The following is a 10,818-nucleotide window of genomic DNA, read 5'->3' as shown; positions in this document are numbered from 1 at the left end:
TGCCCACCATGGTGTGTGCATGCGCACAAGCACAATGATGATACATTTTTAAAGTTTTTGCTGAAGAAAAAACACAAAGAAATTGGATGCAGAATTCTAGAGCTTGCTAGAAATGTACAGGGGGAAAAAAGAGCAATGCTAAAATTAAATGAGAGGAGTGGACAGATTTATATTGGCGTGGTTGAATGGATAATAAAGGGACTTTTCGGAAGTTGTTTCCAGGAGAAATGGAGAAGAATGTTAGTGGAATGGCTCCAGCATGCCAAGAATAATAAAGGGATGCATGAATTATCAGCCAACAGCCCATACCAGGAGACAAGCATGTCCAGGCTGTGTGTGGAGAAGAGCTCCAGGCTGCTGGATCCCCCTGCTGATACCTGCAGGCTTCGGCTCCTCCTCTGGCCCCATGAGCACCTGCTCAGGATGGCTGTGGGGAAGACGGTGACAGATACACGAAATGGTACTAGTTCCTCCTGTGGTCCTATTAGCAAGCGTTTCCAGAGATGCTGTGTGACAAGCCCATAGCCGGATGCTGAGAAAATGCAAAAGTAAACCCGGAGCCTCACTGGATATTTGGACAAAAACAGAAGCAGAAAGGGTATGGTGGACACTGGGCATAGAGATCTTGCCCGATAAGACAGAGTAGCCATGAAATCCAAAGACTGTCTGAGGCTATGAAGAGAGGAACAACATGGATGTGGTAGAATTGGAGACAGGGAGGCAAATGAGACATTTATGAATATTCCCACCAGGTATGTTGATTCAGACCAGTAATTCCAGTTACTTGAAAGGCTGAGGTAGGAAGAGCACCAGCTTGAGCCATGCCCGGCCAGGCTACAGAGCAAGTTCAAGCCAAGCCTAGGCAACTTAGCAACATCTTGTCTCAAAAGGAAAGCTTTAAATGTGACATGGGGTGGGCTATATGGAGTGGTCTAGGAATATAGCATCTAATGGTGGAACACTCCCTGGCATGTGAGATGTCCTAGGCTCTGTCCTCAGTACCATTACCTACCTAACACACACACACACACACACACACACACACACATACACACACAGAGTTAATGAATGCTTTCTTTGAACGGGAGTGAAATAGAGAAGGGCTCTATTCTGAGTGTCTTGCCAGCAGGTTGTGATGTGTTCTGTGCCTCATTTGCCTCAATTATAAAGTAGACAGATGTCTGTCTATGACAAGAAACCATCTGATTGTCACCATAACAGAGTAAGGGACCTCAGGCTCATTCTTCTGACATCAGCAGTAAAACAAGACACCTACGTATGGCACAGCTGTTTGGGTGGTCCCTACGGATGGACGGAAATGCCACCTTCCAAAGAAGAAGGCTCTTCGGGGCCACATCTTCCTCCACTCTCTAATCCCAGCACGGGGAGGCGAAGCCCACACTGCGGTTGGGAGAAAGGAGCTCCAATGTAGAGCTTGCTCTGAGAATTGATGCTATAGAGCAGTGCTAGAAAGGATGGAGCTGCACAGAGCAGGCATCTGCATAGGGAAACACCTGTGTCTCCAGCTGCACACCAAATTGCACACGTGCAGGTAAAACTTCACGGGGCCAGGAGACAATAGACGCTAGGAGCTGGGATTCCCTAGTCACTGAATGCAGAGAGACATTAATGTTCTCAGTAGCTGTAGCAGAGAGAACTCTATGGCTCTCTAGTACTCAGCAGAGATCCAGGGGGCATCACCTTTAGACTTGCTCACCCTGTCCTTAGAGAGGGCTGTGATGAGCTCACCAACACAGAGCCAAAATCCGAGACTTTCTCACACCCAGCTGATCCACCAATAGACTAACTGCTTACCAAGAAAAATGCAGTACTCTTTTTTAAAAAGTCAATAAAATCCATGAGGTTTAGCACATTATAAAAAAAATTACTGGGCACCTAACAACTAAGAAAGAAACAGCAAATAGAAAGAGTCTGGGAGGACGTGGTCAGATATAGCAGGGTCATTCTCAACTATACAGTGGTCCAGGGCCAACTTGTCTCAAATAAATGGCAAGGAGAGGACACAGATCGAATTAGCAGACAAAAGCTTTACAGTGACCACAAGAAGTGTAAAGGAAAATGTGCCAACGTGAGCAATGAGTAGGTGGGCAATCTACTCTGAAAACGTACATATAAATTATAGTATGAACAACCAAATATCAGGATGAACCACATGGAAATTACAGCATACATAACAGAATACCAGTTGAATTTAACACAATATTTGACAGTACTACAAAGTATGCCTCCGTCCATGATGCGGGGATTAAACAACTGTAAAATTAGGATTTGCAGAGGTTTTCAGCAGGAAATAGACAAAAGATAATTAAACAGGGCTGTCTGTGATATTTGCCAGGGGCCCAGGGATGGAGATAAAGCAACGTCTTGTCTGAACATACGCCAGTCTTTGTAGTAAATGACAGAGAGAAGTGACCATGAGCAATGCTGTTCAGCTCAGCATTTGCCTTCTGACTCCAGGCTCTGTGCCAATATTAAAACCACTAAGGCTGGCACTGGAGCGATGGCTCGGCAGTTAGAAACACTGGCTGCTTTTCCAGAGGATCAGGGTCTGAATCCCAGCACCCGCATGACAGCAAACAACCTTTTGTAACTCTAGACCCAAGAAATCCAACACCCTCTTCTGACCTCTGTGGGCACCAGACATGTCCATGATACACAGACATACATGCAAGCAAGACACACATAACATAAAGTAAAATAAAATGTAAAAACATTACTAAGACCAAACTGGGGAAAGAGACACAGAAAACGATGAGAAGGTACCTTAGCTTTTGCTCCATGTGATTCTAAGCAAACCGCTTATCCTGCTATGGTTACCCCAACATGAGGACGTGACAACTAGACGGTGAGATTACTGCGAGCAATCTGAAAATAATTTTTAAAAGTGCCTACCGGCCAGGCAGTAATAACACACACCTTTAATCCCAGCACTTGGGAGGCTGAAGAAGGTGGGAGTTCGAGGCTAGCCTGGTCTACAAGAGCTAGTTTCAGGACAGCTAGGGCTGTTGCATAAAGAAAGTGCCTACCACACGGCCTAGGCAATTGTAAATCCACAACTCACAACTCTCTACCTGAGAACAGACACCATAGACTCCAGGCGGCAGGTGGGATCTATCTGTCCTGTCTCCTGCCCACACAGGTTCTGATTTCCCCAGGAAAATGTGCCCCACCGTTCCAAAGCCATGCCCTGGATCGAGGTGCAGAATCACCATGGGTCATGAGAGACGCAGCTATGACATCAGAGATGTGAACCATGGGAGTGTGTCTTGTATATGAATGGCAGTTGGGAAAAATGTTTAAGAACAGGTGTGAAACACTTACCCCAGCCCAACACTTCTGAAGCATGTACTGTGTGCAGGGTTATATAGGGTAAGATTGAGTTATTGCCATATTCTTGTAAAGATATTGTCTCCACCTGTTTTCTATTTTCATAACAAAATTCTTGAGGCCAGGTAATTTACAAAGAACAGAAGTTTATTTGGTGCATGATCGTGCAGACTGGGCAGTCAGTGACACCATCTAGTAAGAGCCTTCCTACTGTATTCTAGCACAATAAAGACTGTCGTGTGATACATGCAGAGGCTGTCCACTAGCTTGCATCTCTCTCTCTGTTTATAAAGCCACCAGTCCCACTGTGGAGGGTCCCATCCTTATGACCCCGCCTATTCCCAGTTACCACTGAAGACTATCTCAAAACACCAGCAACATAAGTCTGAGTGTTTTCTTTCTTTCTTTCTTTTTCTTTTTTTCTTCCTTTCTTTTTCTTTCTTTCTTTCTTTCCTTCTTTCCTTCTTTCCTTCCTTCCTTTTTTGGTTTTTCAAGACATGGCTTTGTAACATGAGGGCCTGCTCATTGGGGTTTCTGTCCCACCCGATACCCCACAGCTGGCAAGCCCCAAAGAAAATCACACAGCGATCTCCATAAGTTATAAAACTGATTGGCCCATTAGCTCAGTCTTCTTATTAGCTCTTGTAGCTTATATTAATCCATTATTCTTATCTATGTTAGCCACATGGCTCGGTACCTTTCTCAGCTGGGTATATTACATCTTGCTTCTTCCATGGTCTGGGCAGGAATGGGGGAAGAGCTTCCTTCTTTCCAGAATCCTCCTGTTCTCTCTGCCCAGCCTCTACTTCCTGTCTGGTTTTCCTGCCTATGCTTCCTGCCTGGCCAATCAGCATTTATTTAAAACATGATTAACAGAATACAGACAATTCTCCTGCACCCGGGTTTCTCTGTAAAGTCTGTGTGTTTTCAACACCTAACTTTTGGAGACATACACAAGCCATACAATGTACATGTAAAATGCTAAAACAATACTAAGAGAAAGCACTCAGCCCTGGGAGCCCAGGAAGCTACATAGGCCATGGTTGTTAGCCAGCCAGGCAAAGGTGAGGAGGGACGTGTGGGGGAATAGTAAGGTGTGATTCTGCTACGGCACTGTGTGCACAGGCAATGACAATTCAAGCATATGGCTGGGGACTGTGTCTGAAGAGGGAGATAGGGACAGGTTCTTGGCAAGACGAGTCGCAATGTGTACCTGATCCTGATAGTAGTATGTGGGAAGAAAGACTGTGTGAAAGGGAGCCCCAGGTCTGCTCTGGTAGTCAAGTCCATCTCTCGGAAAGTGGCCCCCAAACCAGATTTAACAAGAACCCACCTCCAGTAAGAATGCTCCCGTGTCTGATAACACTCAGTAGACACTCATGCTGCTGTTCATAATTGCACGGAATAAACTTCCTCACGCAGATTCTATGCATCTCCCCTGCATCCCCTTCTACAGGACTTACCTTGTCCCGAAGTAATGAGATTTATGAGAGGAGGGCCATCAAATGCAAAGGGAAGATGCCTTCAACAAATGTCAACAGCCACAATCCCGTGACACAGAGATGTTAACTCAGCATGTCCAGCCTGTAGCCACAATCCTGTGACGCAGAGACGGTAACTCAGCACGTCCAGCGTGTAGCCACAATCCCGTGACACAGAGACAGTAATGTCCAGCGTGCTTCTAGATACAGGAAAGAGCAGCAATCAGTTGTCAAGAGTGAGAGGGAGGCACATTCCCAGTGAGGAAATATTTGAACTAGATCTTGAAAGATAAATAGGGGTTCACAGATAGATTACAGATACAATAGATGTGAGAAAGGGGGCTGGAGCTGGTAGAATGTTTGACAGGCATCCACAGAGCCTTGGGTTTGATCCCCAAGAGCCCCTAAACTGGACACAGAGGTGCACAGCTGTGAGCCCAGCACTCAAGGTGGAGGCAGGAGGATCAAAAGTCATCCCAGCTACATAACGAATTTGAGACCTGGGCTATATAAGATCTTGTCTCTAAATAAATAAACCATAAATGAAGAACAGCAGCACTGAAAACTGTGATTGGTCAGCCCAGAATCACCTACCTAACAGCCTTGTTTGTTTGTGACAGAGTCTCACAGTATAGTCCGGGCTGGGCTCATATTCACCATCCAGCTACCTCCATCTCTTGAGGGCTGAGATTTCAGGTGCACACAGCAAGGGGCCTTTTAAGGCTTCCAATGCTGAAACCATTAGACCAGGCTCTCCAGGAAGCCAGAGTCAGCATGTATTCATTCTAAGGCCAGATGCGCTGGTCTAGAAAGAACACTTTAAGGTATCTGCAGCTGACAGGCACTTCCAAGTAACCTGCAATCCTCCAATGAACACCACACACACACACACACACACACACACACACACACAGTCCTGCCAAACTGCTCCTGTCAGCTTTTCTCCGTTGCAGATTTTCCCCACCAGCGCACCGCCTTGAGTACACTGATCATCAGAGTGTGGTCTCCAGGCCAATAGCCTCTGCATCAGAAACTGCGGGAGTCGGCCCAGCCACTAATGCATACTCAGGGCTGGCAACCACAGCAGCCGCTCACATCCCATCACCGGTGGTCACCGGAGTGCAGTGGTCCCTGGCCTGCAATCAAAGTGGCAGACAGCCAATACTCAGTTGTTTCTTGTGGTACCAAGAAACGGCTCTGCAGATGGAAGCATGGGGTTTGGGTTCTCGCCTCTTCAGAGCAAATTTGCCAAATCGACCAGAAGATTCAGGATGTGGGGAGAGGCATGGATGGGCCCACGCAAGTTTCTTTTGGAGGGATGCATAAGACTAGACCGTCCCAAGGTCTTCCCCAAAGGCGCTACTGGGTCGTGGCCTTGTCTAACCCCTCCTTCAAAAGCTCCGGATAGTCTCTGGAAGGAAAAACAAACAAACAAAAAACAAATGAAAGAAACACTGAAGGAAATAAGCTTCCAGGGTAGAAATGGAAATTGCCCTTCTCCCTAGACCAGACTAGTCAGGTGGAAACAGGACCCACACAAGTGACCTCCAACGCTGGAGAAGTTCTGGCCTGGAATGTCAAGACTTTCTCCTGTGGGACTCCCGAGTCTCCACTCACTAGGATTAGCCTGCCACACAACGGGACAGCATCAGTTCTTTGGGAGGGTTTCCCATCTCCTTCCAGCTCTATTATTCTGCACTGAAGTTCAGAACCTGTGGCATCGTCGACGGTAACTGTCACCCCCCTTCCCAGCCCTTGTTTTGGTAAATTAAAAATCCCCAGACTAGAATAATTGTCTTGATGGCGTGTGTGCAGCGCCACCTGGCGACCACAGTTGAACACCACAGCTAGATTGATCCCTTCTCCCGTGTGGTCCGCTGTCTCCTGAGGACTGAGTCATTTTGATGTCGCAACTGAAAAATCTCCTGTCATTTCACAAGCACAAAGCACAAACATGTAAGCAAGACACGGATTTTTTTCTAAATTAACAAGTATTTAATATTTCTCTAAAACCACAATTCTCTAAATGACAAACAACAGCAGGAAAGGACTTATTGGTCTGTGGTGCTCCCTCCCTCACCATAAGCCCTGGGGTGCTCATGGCCTGTGTGCCCCCTCCCTCACCATAAGCCCTGGGGTGCTCATGGCAGGTGGTGCCCCCTTCTCACCATGAGTCCTGGGGTGCTCATGGCCTGTGATGCTCCCTCCCTCACCATGAGTCCTGGGGTGCTCATGGCCTGTAGCGCTCCCTCCCTCACCATGAGCCCACGCATAGGTGATTGTCCTTGACACTCATCCTGGTGAGCCGCTGCTCACCCAGAGGGGCACACTGATGGCTGCTGATCTAGTCCAGTGCTAATCCTATGCAGGTGCTAACACGCCAAAGTCACTGTGTGATCTTGGGCAAGTTACTTTCTGGACCTTGGTATCCCAGGCTTGTTAACCCACTTTATTTTGCTCATAAATTCTGTTTGAAAACATGTTGCCGGTCAATATCCATCTCTAAAAAGGTAACGTGAGTTTTCATTTCACAGCCAGATTTAAAATGTCAAAGTCCTATGTCCTGGAAAAAGACCCTGAACGGCCAAACTTCTCCACAGGGGAGGAAGTGACCCAGAGTCATGGAAGATTGTGAAGGAAGAAAAGAGGTTTATGGGTACTAAGAGAGACTTACATAGATCTAATCTACATGGGAAGTAGAAAAAGACAAGATCTCCTGAGGAAACTGGGAACATGGGGACCTTTGGGGAGGACTGAAGGAGAGGAGAGGCAGGGAGGGGAGCAGAGAAAAATATAGAGCTCAATAAATATTTTTTTAAAAAGAATATATTTCGGTAATGAGAAATCAAATGCAGTTACTGGTTAATGGTTTACAAGCTGTTTCAAATAATGAAACTGTCTACATATGGCTTGTGTTTTGATGATAACATATTCATTTTTTAATTCCTCATACTTAATGTATCTGCTGCCATGTAATTAAAATGCTCATTATCACCACAAAAAGAAAAAAGAAAAAAAGGAGATATATGGGGAGCAAAGCTGTGGGTGAGTCTTGGAAGATCGTCACCGACACAAAGACATATTGGGAAGGTGATCCATGCCACATCAAGGTCCTGGGGAGAGAGTGACTGAATGATCCCCCTTGGTAGCTCCACTGCCTCTGCCCAAATACTCCTTCCTATGATCAGCTTTACACAAGACATACATACTATAATCTCACGCTCATTCCACACATTTCACAGTAGCCAGGATGTATGAATCATGTTAATTGTGCATCCACAGCTGAATGGACAGAGGAATTGTGATACACATACAGCATGGGTCTCAAAAAGGGAGAAATCCTGTGAACTGTGATAGTGTGAATGAGTCTGGTGTGTGTTTGGTTGAAAGCATCACCCCAGCCACTGACATTCAAAGAGTCTGGAATATTTGGGTTAAGGCTTCACCTCAGCCCCTGGCATCCATATATCCAAAAAATCTGGAATGTAATTACAATTTGAGGCCTGATCTCCAAACACCCTTGACCTGACTTTTACAAAATCCTTTTAAATTGGGTCTATTTAACACCTTACATCCCTTAACACCTAAAATTTTTGCCAGAATGTAAACAAGCCCCCATATGCCCATGGTCTCTGGATGCTGTGCTCCCATTCCTGCTCCCCATCCCCAGCTCCCCTCCCCACTTCTCTAGCTGTTTGCTGTTTGTCTCACGATGGGATTCTCTCTATAACAGATCCGTTCCCCCGTCCCTCCACTCTAAAGCTGCATAGGAGTTCCATCCTTGTATTTCTGTTCTCCCTTACAGCATCTGCTAATATGGCCCTTAATGGGACCACCTGTCTGCTTGCCTGGCTTCTGCAGCCCATACCAGGATTTTTCAGTTGGTCAGCTGACACAGGTTCCTAAAAAAAGTTTTGTTCGTCTTCCCATGAATTTATATGTGTAAATAATGTGGCCACAGTATGCTTGTTTTATGTATATATGTATGTATGTATGCTCGTTTTAAAATCTGTGAAACTTTTAACTCCAGATTACAACAGCTCTGGAAAAATAAAAACATGTGGATAGCTGCCATCTTTGGTGAGAGTACACATGTGCACTGGCCCTACCAAGGAGACATCCTGCCTTCAATAAACGTTGGCTTACTAAAATATTCCTTCTAATCTTCTTGCCTCTACTAGCATTGGCAAGCTGTAACTGATTGGGTAAGCTATATGTCTAAATTTAACTTATGTCTAATTTGGATACATCTGACAGGTATGGTACCCTGATTCTCAAGTGCCTTTACAGATCTGAGAGTATGATATTTAACAAAAGAGCTTCTTATGTCAGAGACATGCCAGCTCCTGCAGCATCCTATAGCTCCTCCAAGAAGAAGCATGGTTGCAGAAGACCTTCCACCTGGAGGCTTGCCTTTGAGTATGGCAAAGCCACCCACACAGCAAAAAGCTGCATTCCACCTCATCAGCTTCCTGGACACTACACTGGGGGATCAATTGTCTAGTCCTGCCAAGACAGGTAGATCAAACCCTACTCCCACAGGAAAATCTCCAGGCCTCCTGGGCTCAGCACCTAAAGGCAAGTACTGCTTCTAAAACTGGTGTTCGCCAAAGACCATGGAGAGACTTAGGATTGCCTGTGTAGCTAAAAAGCTGTCTCATTTCTGCTCATTTATCCCCCTTAGATCTGTCTGATGGCATTGGATGACTTAAGGTACTGGTAGCTCATTACTTCATTTGTTAAGCTTCCTGATAAAAATACAGACAGACAGGGGTGCCTCTTTCACAGGCTTCATAGTCCAGGATTAACAGGTTTCAGGTGGATCTTCAGAGGTTTAGCGTTTCCAATTTCCTTTATCTGGGCTGGTGAAAACTGTCTCCAAAACCTATTCTAACCCCACCCATTTTCAAACATATTGTACAGGTCAATCCTGCTGTCTGGGCCAAGACCAACTTCCAGAGGGCCCTCCAGACAACGCTAGCACCTGCACCAGCTCCTGGAACTTCACCATTGGTACCACCTCTCCAGGCTCAAATGGACACCTACCCAACAACTAAAATCTGGTTTTAAAGGGCATATCTGCTCTTGTGTCTCGCTTATTCAGCCATACCTCTCCTGTACAACCAGGGCACTTCTCTGTCCCAGTCTTTCTGGTGGGTAATGACTCTTCCCATGGCTAACCCCATTCATTCATAGGGCCGATAATAACAATCCATTTTTTTCTCCTAGCCACCAGCCTTCTCATCTCCCTCAAGGAACAGATGACTGAGGTCTCCAGGATGACAGTTAACTGGATGCCTCTCCAGCCACATCTCCTGATAAGTGTAAACCCACTAACTCCCCACTCTCCCATCTCCCACGTTTCCCCTTGCCTGCAGGAAGTAGCCAGATTTGAGCCGGAGCCCCTATACCCAAAGAGTCTAGAATGTTTGGGTTAAGGCTTTACCCTAGCCCCTGACACCCTATACCCAAAGAGTCTGGAATGTTTGGGTTAAGGCTTCACCTCAGCCCCTGGCATCCATATATCCAAAAAAGTCTGGAATGTTTGGGTGGAAAGTTCCATCCCAAGCCCCTTTCCCTGAGAGTCCAGACCCCACCTCCGAGAAAGCCTGCCAAACGGTGGTCCCTCCTCAGAGATGCTCAGGACCACTCCCACAGGGTATTTAAACAGCAACCCAGAGAGCAAACACATGGTTTCCTGGTTTTCCTTTCCCCATCTCCTCTCTGAGGGCCTGGAAGGCCACCTGAGAGTGCTGGCATCCATTAAACCTGGCCTTTTTCTAATCCAGTTTGATTTGGTCTGACTCGTATTGCACCGGCAGAGAGGTTTATCGGGCCACAAAAACTTTTCAGTGTGCATTGTGTTGAGTGAAAAAAAACAGCACAGGGAGAGAAATGCCACCTAGCCTACCTCCCACAGACTTGGAGTTGAGTGGTGTCAGACAGGGGTTAGGGAAAAGGGACACTTGGTTAAAGGCACAACGGTTCA

Source organism: Arvicola amphibius, chromosome 2 (genome assembly GCF_903992535.2).
Source record: "Arvicola amphibius chromosome 2, mArvAmp1.2, whole genome shotgun sequence".
NCBI classification, from domain to species: Eukaryota; Metazoa; Chordata; class Mammalia; order Rodentia; family Cricetidae; genus Arvicola; species Arvicola amphibius.
Note: the sequence above shows the minus strand (reverse complement) of the source record.